This window comes from Elephas maximus, chromosome 4 (genome assembly GCF_024166365.1).
Source record: "Elephas maximus indicus isolate mEleMax1 chromosome 4, mEleMax1 primary haplotype, whole genome shotgun sequence".
NCBI lineage: Eukaryota > Metazoa > Chordata > Mammalia > Proboscidea > Elephantidae > Elephas > Elephas maximus.
Window position 1 is genome coordinate 51165698 of NC_064822.1, and position 15754 is coordinate 51181451.

The 15754-nt window shown below is 39.2% G+C and overlaps 1 protein-coding gene across 9 annotated transcripts in view; it reads left to right on the forward strand.

Annotated features, from left to right (window-relative positions):
- The window catches only part of SFMBT2 (Scm like with four mbt domains 2), a 267557-nt gene that overhangs the window by 156973 nt on the left and 94830 nt on the right, over positions 1-15754 (forward strand). The gene's annotated exons all lie outside the window — the stretch shown is intronic.

The window sequence follows — 15754 nt, forward strand, 5'->3', positions numbered from 1 at the left end:
TACTAATGGCTCAAGAAACTTGCCCTTAGCACCTACTGAGTACTATGCGTTCTACTAGGAGCTCATGCAAAGATAAAAGACTTATGAAACACCCCTCAAATGAAATGGATTGCCAGATTTTTAACACTTTTAAAACTATGTGTAAAAACTTCTATGAAGCAGAATATTGTTAAGTTCTGGGCAAGAAAGATCAATTCTGGGTAGAGGAAGTCATAAAGCAAGCTCTTCTGATTTGGGACTGGCATAGGTGAGAAGGCTGGATCTCACTGGTACTTTCCTTTGGCATTCTAAATGTGGCTGTATTAGACTGACATAAACTTGCTTTTCAGCTCTGAGCAGGCACCTTTCTGCAGTCTAGTAGAAGTTTCACGTGGAAAATGAAATTAAAATAGTATTTATGTACCACATGGAACAAGGCTTTAAGGCTTTGGCTTGGGTGTTGACTTCCTGAATTTTATTTACACTTCAGCCCTCACTCAGAATTTTAACCAGTCACGGCAAATCATTAACCTTTTTGTCCAGCAGTTTTCCTGTTTGTGAAATTGGACTTATTAAGACCTCTTATGCTCCTCATGTAATTATGTTCTAAAGTTTAATTGAATACTCTTCCAGTGTTTTGGGGCTTCTGTATTAGAGGCAGAGTATAAATACGATGTGCTGTTAATAATCACTGACAATGAAGAATTTCCTTAGTACTTTTTAAAAAATAGAGTCAATACTTTTCTCTCCCCTTTCTTTCTTACACTCTTCTGTCATACCCCCCCTCAGAAAAATAAATAAATAAAGTAAAAACCACACAGAGAAACATAATTTAATCTTTTCTAACGTATTGGGCTTCATTGCCACTCCCTGAGCCCATTGTTCACCGCTGTCACTCCCGTGACTCCTACAGTTGTTGTCCATTCTGTTCTCTTCATAGCGGCGCTCGTAATATTTCAGATGTGCAAATCTGATCATGTCATTCTCCTTTGAAAAAATTAATTTTATTTTGAAATAAATGCATGTGAAGAGTTTAAACCAAAAAAAACAAACCTATTACCATCGAGTCATTATGACACATAGCGACCCAGTAGGACAGAGTAGAACTGCCCCATAGGACTTCCAAGGAGTGGCTGGTGCATTTGAATTTACAGCATTTTGGTTAGCAGCCGAATGCGTAACCACTGTGCTACCAGGGCTCAGAAGAGTTTAGAGAGCAATAAAAATAAAAATGCAAAAACACACCATCCAATTTAAGAAACAGAATGTTGCCAGTATGTTAGAAACCCTCCACGTATCCTTCCCCAAGTTCCTCCCTCTGCTCTGCCGGGGTAACCAGTACCCTGACTTTTGTGTTAATCATTCCTTTGGTTCTCTTTGTAGCTTTGCCGCCTATCGATGTGTTCCTAAGTGTTAAATTACTTTCTTTTGACAAAATGAGAAGTAAGCATGATCCTGCTTGTTTAAGGAGAGGGCTGTTTTCTTCCTCGTAGCAGGGGAAGATAGCTGGACAGTGTCTGGGTAATCAACTGGCTTCGCTTTTCCTCAGAGTTTACAAGAGCCTCTTGTGGAGAATTCAGTAGGCAAGGTCCTGAGAGAATCTTAAGAAAATTAGGCTTTATCGCAGTTGACTCATCTGCCAAAGTTTAGCATGAACTACTAGACTTCCCTTAGGTACCCAAAGGTACTTGACGTCCCTTAGAAATATGGACAAGGATCATTTGGTTTATATATTCTTTTATACGTGCTTTTATGGCTTACTCCTGTTCTTAGGAACAGGCCAATACTGCACATTTCTGTGGTAAAATGAATATTCCTGTCTGATCCAGGCAGCTGGGTCTATAACAGAGAGCAGGAACTTGATTTCCCAGAGAAGAGTTTTTCCATCCCCAACCTGGGGCTAAAGGTCTGGCTGCCAGTGTTCTGGGAGCTGAGTGTGGAGTGGAGGGCTGGGGTGTCCGCATTCAGCATTGCTTTCCCACCCCCACCCGCTAACCAGAGACCATCTATTTCATCCTCTGCAGTGAACAGATCTCTGGTCTTCTGGACTGGGATAGGCAGCTGGTCTCATAGAGTCAGGTAGGAGAGAATTTGAAAGGCTCAAACTGCTTTTCAAACAGTTCTCCCACAGTTCTCCTTATTTTATCAGCTCCTGTTCATCCCCAGTTTCAGATATACCTAGTGGTACTAGTTCCTGAGCCTTAAGAGGATTTTGTAGTATTAATTGGGTTGGTTCTCGGCTTTTCTCCTGAAGGCTTAGGATTTGGCTTTGTTGCATATATTTAATTAGTTGCTTTTTTAATCTGCTTTTTAGCTTCCATACTTTCATTGCTGCTGAGTGAATTTGTAACTTTTTTTGGAAAAAAAAAAATTACCGTACCTTTGATTTTTTTTTTTGATTAGAGTTCAGGAGGAAGTAAAATTAATGTGGATTTTAGTCTGCTATTTTAGCCTGCACTCCCATTTTAAAAATCCTTCTAGTTTGGCTATAGGATAAAGCGTTCACATGCTTCCATGTCATACTGTGCATGGTGTGATTTAGCCCTGCCTCCCTGTGCAGTCTTACTTTGTGCCATGCCCCTCCTCAGTGCCACTGAAGCTTCATACACACTGGCCTTTTTTCTGTTTTCAAATGCCCTGTTGCCTGTTTCATTCTTTCTGTTCATTCCTACTCATTCTTTAGCCTTAAATATAAGTTCTCTAAAAGAAGTCTCCCCTGAACCTCTGGCCCCGTCCTTAGCTCTGGTGAGCTTGTGCTGCCTTTATGTGCCCTCCCAGAATCCTGTTCTGCTGTGTAGCCCATGTCACAGTTTTACTTAACCATTTGTGCAGTTCTTTGTGTACTGTCCGTCTTTTTCTGCCTAACTTTGAAGCTCCAGGAACACAAGGACCATGTCGTTCTTCTTGATCGTTGAATCCAGTGAACCAGATACAATTCCTTGCCCATAATAAAAATCAAAACCAAACCCGTTGCTGTCGAGTTGATTCCGACTAATAGCAACCTTATAGGACAGAGTAGAACTGCCCGTAGGTTTTCAAGGGTGTAATCTTTATACAAGCAGAGTGCCACGTCTTTTTCCCATGGAGCAGCTGGAGGGTTTGAACCTCGAACCTTTTGGTTAGTAGCTGAGTGCTTTAACCACTGTGCCTCCAGGGTTCTTTAGGTACTCAATAAATAGTTGTCAAATAAATAAAAAAAAATTTGAAAAGACATATGTATACAACTCATTGAATTTAAAAATTTTGAGTTAATATAAAAAGAAAATCACAGATTAACCGGATGTGCATCCTTGTTACTGTGAATACTAAGACTCAAAAGTTACAAGCGTTAGTAATTCTAATGTGTTTTAAATTACAAATTAACTAATCCATTCAATGTTTATTGAGCAGCTGTTCTCTGTACCAGTCTGTTATGTGTAGTTGCCTAAATTCCAGTGTTTAATGGTTTATATTTTCCAAAATACGATTCTTTCTTTACCTTAATTTTTTTCTATTAGAAATTAGAATTCTGGCTATTATTTTTATAGAGTACCCGAGAATTATCATCTTACTCAATATTATGTTCATAATTAAGAATTACTTTAAGAGTAAACACTGAACACTACTATTGTATCTTCCACAGGGCCTAGCGCAAGGCAAGAAACGTGGAATGGATACTTAATGGAAATTGGTTGATTTGAATATTACGTATTCTTAATGCTTGCAAGGGACTTAAAAATGATGTTTTTTTCATATTTCAGTTAGATGGAAAAGAAACGGACAGTTTGACGTTCTTAAACATACATTGTGTGGAGTGAATATTTATACATTTAATTTCCATAGGACAATAGGCACATTTCATGTATGTACAGTAGTCTCCTTACGTGGTGGTAATTAAGTTCAAAGACATCGCATACGGGTGGCAGATGAGGCTCAAACTATCTTAGCAGTTGCCACCTTTGAGAAAAAAGGAGTGTAAGAGAGAAATTTTCTGTCCTTCTCAAGTTTTTTTAGAAATTTTAGCAAGTAATATTCTCCTGTGGAGCCCAAAAATAGAACTTATGTATTTTTCTCTGTTATCACTATTTGATCATCACTTTCTCAGCAGGCAAACTTACTTCTGGTTACTTTCATTATGGTAAAAGGAATATATGTTTGGATTCAGCAGTGAATCATCCTAGTTGCATGTTGTTATGGAAAATTGCCCTACTGTTCAGCTGTTATGAGACAAGTCAAACATAAGCACATTTAATGGTTGGAGATGAGCAGTATTTCAAAGCCATTCTTTTTATTATTTTTACACTTTAGATAAAATGGATATTTTGATGGAATGAATCTCATTATGCTAAAGTGTTTCTCACTTTGTGGGAAGTGTCCTCATATCTATATTGGTATATGCATCTATACGTATACATGCTATCTGACAGAGCTAATGTGCAGTCTCCCTCTTCTATTGTGAATATAAACAAGGCAGGAAATACGTTTTACAGTGTAAAAACAAGCTCATAATTAGTATGCCTGCTGTTATTTACCCTTGATTTGGGAGAACACTCTGAATGGCTTTTGAATACCATATTTTACTGGGAATTCTGATTTACCTTATCTAGAAAATGCAGATTTCCTCAAACTGTACACTGAATTGAAAGAGGGATAATTGATAAAATGGGTAAAAAAAGAAAAAGTAAAGGGGGGAAAAACGCCTCATCTTACTGGAAAATAAATGATGAAATAAAAATTTTGTTTTCTGAAAGTCAGCCTCATTACTTGGAGACCTATTAGATTTGCTAGAACTATCTGTCTATTGATACTGACTTACTCTTCAGAAATAGGAAGTGGATAGAGGTGACTGCACTGCCAATCAGCGTGGCCTGTCACTGACTTTCAATTTAGGACGGGTGTGCCCACCTCACACAGCTGGGTAATGATCAGCTTTCAGAATAGAATGAAATCTTTTCAAGAGTCCACTTAAGATATTTTACTGAAAGTATAGATAAAAACCTGACATAGTCACATTTACCTACAACGCAGCCTTTGCAGACTTCGTTTGATTAACTTGTGGCGGATCCCACTGTCAACAAAAGTGAAATGGCGGCTCACTCAGTGTCAGTAAAAGCTTTTTGTTTTTGTCATTAATGAAGGAACTGCTAAGGTGGGTTTCTCTCAGAGTTTGTTTCTATTGTTGAAGAAAGAAGTTATATCAGGGCTAATTCAGTGTTTTGGCTAGTGATGCCTATACTATGACAGTTTCCCAACACACTAAATGTCTACTATGGTACAACTAAAGAATTTTGGGGAACTTAGTAAGTTTTAAAAAGTAGGGCCAAGGGAGACTAGAAAATAAGTTTTTTTATTATATATATTTTGTTGTCTAGGTTCACTAGGTTTTATATTTTGTTGTTAAGTGCTGTCGAGTTGGCTCCAACTCCTAGTATGTATAACAGAGTGTAAGTGGGATAAAATGCTGCTCAGTCCTATGCTATCCTCACAATTAAAAAAAAAATTATAAAAAGAAAAGGAGCATGTATGGGTAATTAAACATACTTGTATTAGACATTCGTGAGCCTTCTAAAATTACCATTACTTTTCATTCTCGGCAATTCTTGTAGTTTGTAATCTACATCTGTGACCCCACTTGTCTGCATATGTTAAACTAAAGAAGTTTCACTGATAGCTCACATATCCATTAAAAAGAGCTACAAATGAGAAACTGCATTTCCCAAGTTGTCAGTTAATGGAAATAAAAGTATTTTTTCCTAGATAATAGGAAACAAGTGCTGTCCAGCTGACTTCGTTCCAACCGTGCCTTCTAATGGCAAAGAAAAAAAAAATTTGTAATGTCACTAAAATCCATTAACCACCCACCCAGTGCCCTCGAGTCGATTCTGACTCATAGCGACCCTATAGGATGGAGTAGAACTGCCCCATAGGGTTTCCAAGGAACGCCTGGTGGATTCGAACTGCCGACCCTTTGGTTAGCAGCCGTAGCACTTAACCACTATGCCACCAGGTTTCCAAATCCATTTACCCATTTTTATTTCTTGTTGTTACTAGGTGCCGTTGAGTTGGTTCCAACTCATAGCGACCCTATGTACAGCAGAACAAAACGCTGCCTGGTCCTGCCCCATCCTCAGTGAAATTGTTTCAACTTTTTTTTCTTTTTTTTTGGTCCATTCTCTGTTAAAAATGTTTAAAATCTGCAGTGTGTTTGTACTTTCGAATCAGCTCTTCAGGGATTTCGCACTTGACTCCCTTTAACCTCCATAGTTATTGATTAAAAAATGGTCAGTTCTAGAGGGAAAAGGACTGAAACTGTTATGGTACGGTGAATTCACAACTGAGGCTGGCATTTTCATGATCAACTAAAAATACCTCAGGTCAGTTGAAACTTTGCTAAGAATAAGAACTGGTTGAGAACACCGAGAAGACTGTTAGGAATGAAATGAAATTAAGAAAACATCTCAGCATTTAAAATATATATGTATATGTGTGTGTGTGTGTGTATCATGTCTTATGAAATCCCATTGCTCGTAAACTTGAAATGTTTGCTTCTTGCGTAACATGATCACAGACTGCCCTTAACACTGCTTCACATGTGTTCTGTGTGTTTGCATTTGAAAGCATCTGTCCCTTATTATCCCTTCAGATGCTCACCCGATATACCTGGTGCTCTGCTGTTATATATTATTTCTTCATTAAACAAATAGATAAATAGAGAAAGAATGAGCTTGAGGAATGCGCCCAACAGAACACTAGTTCAGTGATAGAGCGGGCATTAAATGACTGGTTTCTACTTTCTGGTTAGCTTGTTTTCCCACTGTATTATGTTGCTTTCACTAACTACACTCGTGTTCCTGGGATGCTTTATCACTGTGAATAGATGAGATGTAGATGGGCAGTGACTACCCCATGCTTTTGGGTTATTCTGGTTTTATTTGAGGCAGCGGAGAAGTTGTGCTTTATTGGTGTGACCTGTGCACCTTGTACTATAGCTGCGATCCATTCTTTTATTGCCTCCCTGACCATTTCTTAATATCTGTGGCTATAGTGGGAGTTAAAGGGATCCATGATTATGATAACCTGAGGATTTTACTTCATCAGAACTCACAGCAGATGAAAAGTGTAACTAGTCTAAGTATCCAGATAAAATACCCAGTCTCTGGGTGTCCATCCCATAGCTCAGCTTTGGTTGCCTTTGACATAAAAAAAAAAAAAAAACCCAAAACCTAAACCCATTGCTGTCAAGTTGATTCTGACTCATAGCGACCCTATAGGACAGAGTAGAACTGCCCCATAGGGTTTCCAAGGAGTGGCTGGTAGATTTGAACTGTTGACCTTTTGGTTAGCAGCCAAGCTCTTAGCCACTACGCCACCAGGGCTCCAACCTTTGACATAGGTAGCTGCTTAATGAATCCCAAATTATGTAGGTAGGCTTAACTGATATAAGGTAAAAAGATAACCCTTGAAATCTGTAAATAAAGGACTTTCAGTAGTGGCAAAGCAGTAAATTTAGTCTCATCCAGTCTCAAGCTATGCCTGTAATACTTTTTTTCATTGTATCTTGCTTTCCCCATAGGTTAATGTTTAATAAACGAAGGGAAGGGGCAGCTGAGTGAAGACTAGTTGATAAAAGAAAATGCTGTACAAGGCCGTTAATTGTTGGACACAGACACAGCCCCCCCCCCCCCAAAAAGGCATTCCACGCATGTGTTTGCTCTCTATTAAGAGTGTTCAGGCAGTGCGTGCAACACATCATGTATTCTGCAGATTCTCATCCTGCTATTTCTTCAGTTCTTTTTAGCTTTGAATTGTGTACCTGCCAGTGTGATTGTAGGTTCAACCCTTAGGAGGGAATCTCTTTTATATTTTAGTATCTGAGGCTGAGGTTAAAGGCCAGAGTGAGAAGATTAAGTGTGGCAAAGAAAAAAGCTTTTCTTTCTCACTCCATCTGGTACAGCCAAAGGGGTAAGAAAGGATGTGAGCGGTTCTGTTATGATAGATTGTGATGTTGCAGTTTCTGTGGTGACTGATTTCTTTTTCTCCTGTTCAGCAACGAAATACAGCAACACTAAGAAACTCATGGCTAAGTTTGGCCTTCAGGTGGGATACTCAGATTCTCCCAGAATTTGTTTTATGCCCCCTAAGTAGACACAGAACTTAATTTCTTTGACATGAAATTCCCTGTCTCACCTGGCAGAGTATCTGGCAGCAACTAATTTAACAAAGGAATCCCTGGGTAGTGCAGATGGTTAATGTGCTTGGCTGCTAATGAAAATGTTGGAGGTTCAAGTCTCCCCAGAGCACCTCTGAAGAAAGGCCTGGTGACCTACATCAGAAAAATGAGCCATTGAAAATCCTGTGGAGCACAGCTCTGCTTTGACACTCATGGGGTTGCCATGAGTTGGAATTGACAGCAGCTGGTTTTTCTGATTAATTTAGCAGTAAATGTTTTTGTGACACATAGTTGGTAGTGCCTTGTCTTCAAGTTAAATCCAAACGGTTCTTTTAAAGAAAGGCTGTCTTTGACAGTAGAACATTGTGTCGTCAGACTGATGGCTTGCCCTTCTGTGATCCTCTCAATGTCGTAGATTTAAATTCTGAGTTCCCAAGTGTCTTAGTTATCTCCTGGTGTTATAACAGAAATACCACAAGTTGGTGGCTTTAACAAATAGAAATTTATTTTCTCGCAGTTTAATAGGCTGGAAGCGTGAATTCAGAGTACAAGCTCCAGAGGAAGGCTCGTTTTCTCTGTTACCCCTGGGGGAAGGTCCCTGTCTCTTCAGCTTCTATTCCTTGGTGACCTTCATGTGGCATGGCATCTATCTTCCTTCATCTCTGCTTGCTTCCTTCCTTGCTTAATCTGCTCTTTTACATCTCAGAAGAGACTGATTTAAGACACACCCCACACCACTACTGCCTTATTAAAAAAAACTACTCCCAAATGGGATTATAACCACAGATATAGGGATTAGGATTTACAACACATATTTTGGGGGACACAATTCAATCCATAACACCAAGCAACATTTGCCCAGTGGCCCCTAGAAGGCTGTCTTAACCAGTGTTTTCCTTACTATGCATCCTGGCAGAAGGGAAAGGTCCTCTTGTGTGTGGCCCTAAAATTATAATCTTTGCAAGGCTTGTGTGACATTACCTCCTTTTCTGGTTCTCATGTCTTTAAAGACTTGAAGAGGTTTGCTAAACAAGCCTTTGGGATGATAAATCGCAGAGAAGTTCAGTTTATTTAATGTCCATCCTTTGCTATTTACCGCAGTGAGAAGTAGAGCTGTGGTTATCCTTTGTGTGTTCTGGGTTCTTGGACTGAAGCTCATGAAGTACGTAACCAAAGAAGGACCAGAGGGGCCATCTAGTTTTTATGAGCGTTGGAGAAAATCTTGTCAGAGACATAATAAAGAGGGCAACTTGGTCAAACGATAAATGTAGCTATAAAAATCGCAAAACACAGATATAAAGAGTTCACTTAACAATTGCTTGATTATGCTGGCCCAGACACTGCTGCTTGCAGTCTGTTAGATAGCTACTTGCTTTCATCCTAAACATTAAGAATTGAAGAATATAGCCAACTTTCGGTTTTTTACCCTGAGAGTTATCGCTCCCAAATGACTTCTGTTTGCTACCGATAATTTTGACTCTTGCCAGTTCCTGCAGATGCAGTGAAGGCAAGATAATAATAGCATGGTATATGGGATGTGGGGGGCGTAAATCTCTAGTTTAATCAAAAGAGGCATTTCGCAGTGATTGCTGGGCCATATTTTTGTTTTTCAGGTTTTCCATGCTACCATGCACTAATAAGGATAATCAAAAATTGATTATAATTCTTTCTTCTGTGGATGATTTGAAATAAACCACAATAAAATTACATGGAGGCAGTTTTTCCTCCTGAAAATATACACACATCCTTTGTAGGTTGGGTTGTACTTTCAGTCTCCATAGTACCTTTCATGAAAAGGCAGTGCAAGTAGCAGTTTCTTAGGTGGGGAAACTGATGTAAAGATGGGTTTAAATACCAGAAGGACCAACATAAACAAATCAGATAAACTTCTACACAAACATGTAATGTTCTGTAAAAAAAAAAATGAGTTTAGAACAGTAGAAACCTGACTTAAAACTCCTTAATATTTAACATGTGGCACTACTAGTTCACGGCAAGATTTCTGGGTTCCAGCAGGGTTAATATTTTTTTTTTTTTTCCTAGCTTCTTGATCATGCTAGAAGCAAATACAAGTGTATGTACATCTATGCGTACATAACATCAATCTTTTTTTTTCTTTCCTTTTTGTACTTTAGATGAAGGTTTACAGAACAAATTAGCTTCTCATTAAACAGTACACATATTATTTTGTGACACTGGTTAACAACCCCATGACATGTCAACACTCTCCCTTCTTGACCTTGGGTTCCCTATTACCAGCTTTCCTGTCCCCTCCTGCCTTCTAGTCCCTGCCCCTGGGCTGGTGTGTCTCTTTAGGCTTGTTTTGTTTTGTTGGCCTGTCTAATCTTTGGCTGAAGGGTGAACCTCAGAAGCGACTTCATTACTGAGCTAAAAGGGTGTCTGGGAGCCATACTTTTAGGGTTTCTCCAGCCTCTGTCAGGCCAGTAAGTCTGGTGTTTTTTCTGGGTTAGAATTTTGTTCGGCATTTTTCTCCAGGCCTGTCAGGGACTCTCCATGGTGATCCCCTGTCGGAGCAGTCGGTGGTGGCAGCTGGGCACCATCCAGTTGTGCCGGACTCAGTCTGGTAGAAGCTGTGGTAGTTGTGGTCCATTAGTCCTTTGGACTAATCTTTCCCTTGTGTCTTTAGTTTTCTTCATTCTCCCTTGCTCCAGACCAGTGGAGTATCTTAGCTGGCTGCTCACAAGCTTTTAAGACCCTAGACACTACTCACCAAAGTAGAATGTAGAACATTTTTTTTATAAACTATGTTATGCCATTTGAGCTAGATGTTCCTGGAGACCATGGTCCCCACAGCCCTCAGCCCAGTAATTCAGCCCCTCAGGGAGTTTGGATGTATCTGTGGAGTTTACATGACCTTGCCTTGTACAAGATGTGCTGGCCTACCCGGTATTGTGTACTGTCTTACCCTCCACCAAAGTTACCACTTATCTGTTGTCTATTTACTGTTTTTCCATCCCCACCCCTCCGCTCCTTTGTGACCTTCAAAGATTGTTTCTTTTTGTGTATAAACCTTTTCATGAGTTTTTACAGTAGTGGTCTCATATAATATTTGTCCTTTTGTGGTTGATTTATTTCACTCATCATAATGCTCTCCAGATCCATCCATGTTAGGAGATGTTTCACAGATTCATCATTGTTCTTTATCATTGTGTAGTACTCCATTGTGTGTAGGTACCATAGTTTGTTTATCCGTTCGTCTGTTGATGGACATCTAGGTTGTTTCCATCTTTTTGCTATTGTGATCAATGTTGCAGTGAACATGGTGTGCATATGTCTATTCTTGTGACCACTCTTATTTCTCCAGGATATATTCCTAGGAGTGTGGGATTGCTGGATCATATCATATTTCTATTTCTAGCTTATTAAGGACACGCCATATCATTTTCCAAAATGGTCGTACCATTTTGTATTCCCACCAGCAATGCATAAGAGTTCCAGTCTCCCCTCAGCCTCTCCAACATTCGTTATTTTCTGTTTTTTTTTTTTTTTTTATTTGACCAGTAATGTCGGAGTGAGATGGTATCTCATTGTGGTTTCGATTTGCATTTCTCTAATGGCTAGTGATCGGGAGCATTTCCTCAAGTGTCTGTTAGCTGCTTGAATGTTTTCTTTGGTGACAGATACAATGCGAATCTTTAAAGAAATTCAGAACATTTAGTCATTTCACTTGTGCATTTGTAGAAATTAGTCTACTTGCTGGATCTCAGTTGTTTCTAAGCTTCCAGTGATTTTCAGCAGCTGCAGGTGCACCTGTGAGGGGATAATGAGCAAGGCAGGGCTGATATGTTATAAATCCTGACGTGCCATGTTACATACCTTTGGAACATCTTTGGAGTATGTATTAACCTTTTCAGACCCTTAGGACAGCATACAAAAGGACGGAAGATAAAACAAATTTAAGGTCATGGATAATTCACATGAGTGCTAATTATCCTTCCGCAGTGGAGAGTGTTGCAGTACTATTGATGATGGCTTTTAGTTATTGAACACCAACAATTGAAGAGGAAGGTTGGAAAGAACTTGGAACCTCTATGATGTTGTTGACTACTGTTAACCAGTCTTGAACCAGCCTTCTTCTGAACTCTTCGTCGTGTCAGATAATGGATCTACTTACGGTTTATCCCAGTTTGAGCATGGATTTTTTTTTTTAATTGTTGTAAAAAATGTCCATAAAACATTAGTCACTTGTGTAATTCCATGAAACCAATTTTATCAACCATGCTGTACAACCATCACCAATACCCATTGCCACATTTTCAATCCACATAGATAAAAACTTACTGTAAGATAGACAAAGATTTCCCTCTTTTACCTTCCATCCCATTCCTGATAGCCACTGTTAAACTCTGACCTCTATACATTTGCCTATTTTAAGTGCCTCATGTTAGTAAAATCTTTTATTTGTCCTTTTGTGCTTTACTTATTTCTTGGGTAGGGTTTTCTGGTCTTTGCATACCAAACCAAACCAAACTCAACCCATTGTCTTTGATTGGATTCCGACTCCTAGCAATATGGGACGCAGTAGAACTGCCTTGTAGGGTTTCCAAGAAGCAGCTGGTGGATTCAAACTGCCAGTCTTTTGGTTAGCAGCTGTAGCTCTTAACCACTGTGCCACCAGGGCTCCAAGCTTTTTATCTGGTACTAGTACCAGCCAGTTGACGGGTTATAATTGTCTCTGGGTTTGAAATTTGTACTCCTTACAAATTAAGAGTCTGTTGCTGTCACATTGGTAGACAAGTGGGTTAACAAGCACTTGAGCCTACCTCATCTTCGTATTAATTATATTTACATAAAATAACTTACAAAATAATTTTGTATAAAATAACTATTACAAGTACAACATTGTCTTGTGATCACCATTATGGTGTGTTTGTGGTAATTCCCTTCATTCAGAAAAACAACAGTAACAAAAACCAATTGGCAGTGACTCAATTCTGACTCATGGTGACCCCATGTGTGCAGAGTAGAGCTGGATTCCAGAGGGTTTTCAAGGCTGTGATCTTTGAAAAGCAGATTGCCAAGCCTTTCTTCTGAGATGTCTCTGGAGTTCTAACTGCCAACCTTGGGTTAGTAGTCAAGCACTTAACTGTTTGCCCTATAACAGCATCTTTTAATTTTATACACTTTACATTCAGAGTGATGGCAGTGGAACCTGCAGTGTAGACTGGCACATGCCAAGCCCAGATCTTCAGGTATTGTTGAGATGGAGTTAGAACAGAAAGAGTTGGTCTGCATGGCTAATCGAAGCATGGGGATTGAAGAGCTTCCAGGGTGACTCAATGCTGGAGACAGAGACAAAAAGAATCAAGTGACTTTTGCATAAGCTCGTCAAATTCAGGTGTCTCATTAATTATACCTGAATTCTCTCAACTGTATCTAGAGCAGTAGTCCTCAACTGGGGGTGAATTTGGCAATGTCTGGAGATATTTTGGTAGTCACAAGTGGGGAGTGCTACTGGCATCTAGTGGGCGGAGGCCAGAGATTCAGCTAAACACCCTGCAATGCACAGGACAGCTCCTACCACAAAGAATTCTCTGATCCCAATAGTGGCCAGTTGCGCAGAGGTTGAAAAACCCTGGTCCAGAGAATGAACACTTTCTGAATATTGTTCTGACCTGGACACAGGCTGAATCTGAAGTTGAAGGAAGCTGTGATTTGAAGGAGGCTCTTGAGACTGGAGCTGCTGTTCAGTCTGTGCTCCATGCTGCCTGGCAGTTGGGCACTGCCCAATTTGGGATCTGCCCGCACCTGTGGCAGAAGATAGGCAGCTCCCTTGTGTTTCCGTAGCTGCTGTGACAGTGTTTGGAAAGGTCAGAACAAAAAGTCACTGTGCTTTGTGGAGAATTTTGGTTTTCTTAGAAACATGGCTCGTTATCGACTTTTAATTCTTTCTCTGAAGGGTGGTATCCACATAAGGACTGAGTGGAGGCAGCACAGTTCAGGGCAGTTGGTCACATTTCCATGACAACAGCTTAGTTGCATCTTAGGGCTCTCAGCAGAACCGGCACCCAACAATTTCGTCAGCCACATGCTGTCAGTGGCGTGTGAAGCAGGGAGAGAAGCTGACCCTCAGAGCTGCTGCCATGCTCTTTTTCGGCCCACAGCGCTGAGACTGCATAGAGCGTTGCTGTGGCAACATGAAGCAATACTGTAGCTTATTGGAAGAGAATTAACTAAGCATGGGGAAAGACAGTGTAATCAGTTTACCTGCACAGCCAACACAAAATGAGCTTTTTTTCTTAGTGGTGCCGTGAAATTGAATTTCTTGCCACTTGAAGGTGCATTTCAGGTGTTAAATGCTAAACAATAAAAACATTTTCATCGCCACTATTTTGTCTTATTTTAACAACCTAGTATACCAGTTTTTGGACTTACTGTGAAAGAGTCCCACTGCAATTGTCCGTTGTAAATCTTGTGGTTCAAGTTGAAGATATAGTAGTACATTTTCTCATTGTTATTTTTGAACTGTATTTAATGCCCAACTGATAAATAAAATTGCAGTTTACAGATATAACTAGAAAATGGAAATGGTTGTGTTCAGCTTATAGATTTTTATTGCATTTCGTTGTAAATGTTTCATTGTCTAAATTTAATTGAGTTCAATGGAATTGAAACGTAATAATACTATTGATTTAATAAATTCCAGCACCCTAATGGCCATTTTTAGATGGAACTGTTATTCGGAGAGTAATTTTCTAATGAACATATAAGCACCAAGTCATTGGTGAAACAAAAAGAGGAACAATGTGGTAAATTGTACTGGATCTTTTCTTTAACATGACATGTCATGCTGATATGAATAAAGGAATTAAAGCATAGTTCATTATGTATCAATTTGAATGTAATACTAATTAAAACCTTCCTTTGACTTCACTGAAGCCTATTCTTAGAAATTATGCAAATTAATTGAGGCCTTGAAAAGAAGCGTATGCAATGTTTGAATTCCCTGTAGACCAAAAAACTGGCGTATTGAAACTGAAAAATTACAGTGTGCAGTATTTTGCGTAAGTCTGAAACACTAGAAGATTTTGATACTTAAAAAGACTTTGGAGGGGATCCTTATCTATTTTTTGTCCGTTTTATTTTGTATCAACATAAGCTAAAAGGGAGAACCAAAGAATTAAAGCCAGACACTCAGATTACCACTGCTGGTAGCATTTGATTGTGGCCCTCAGGTTAAGAATTTGTTTTCTGCACAGGGGAATGAATATTTACAGCTTTTCTTTTACATTAAAATTTTCGCCAAGTACATTTTAATTTTGTTGTGTTAGTTAGTTTGATCTCGTTCTCCCCTGAGTCACATTCTTCATATTTTTATATCGCGTGAGATGTATTTATTGAATGAAGCAGGAACAGGGAGAAGCTTAACCCATTTGGGGAGTCTGTGTTAGCCACGTACTGAATTATAAGAGCATAACCTGCAGTTCTTTAAGCCCTTAAAATAAATGTAGAGAGATTAGTTAAGTTCGAGTAGGCATATGGGTGATGAATAGAACCTAAAACGATCACATATTCTTTCTCTGTCTTCTGACTTTCATTTAGTAATGCTCTTCATTTCCATTTATAAATTAAAACTCAAAATAGTTTGTATATTTTATAAAGAAC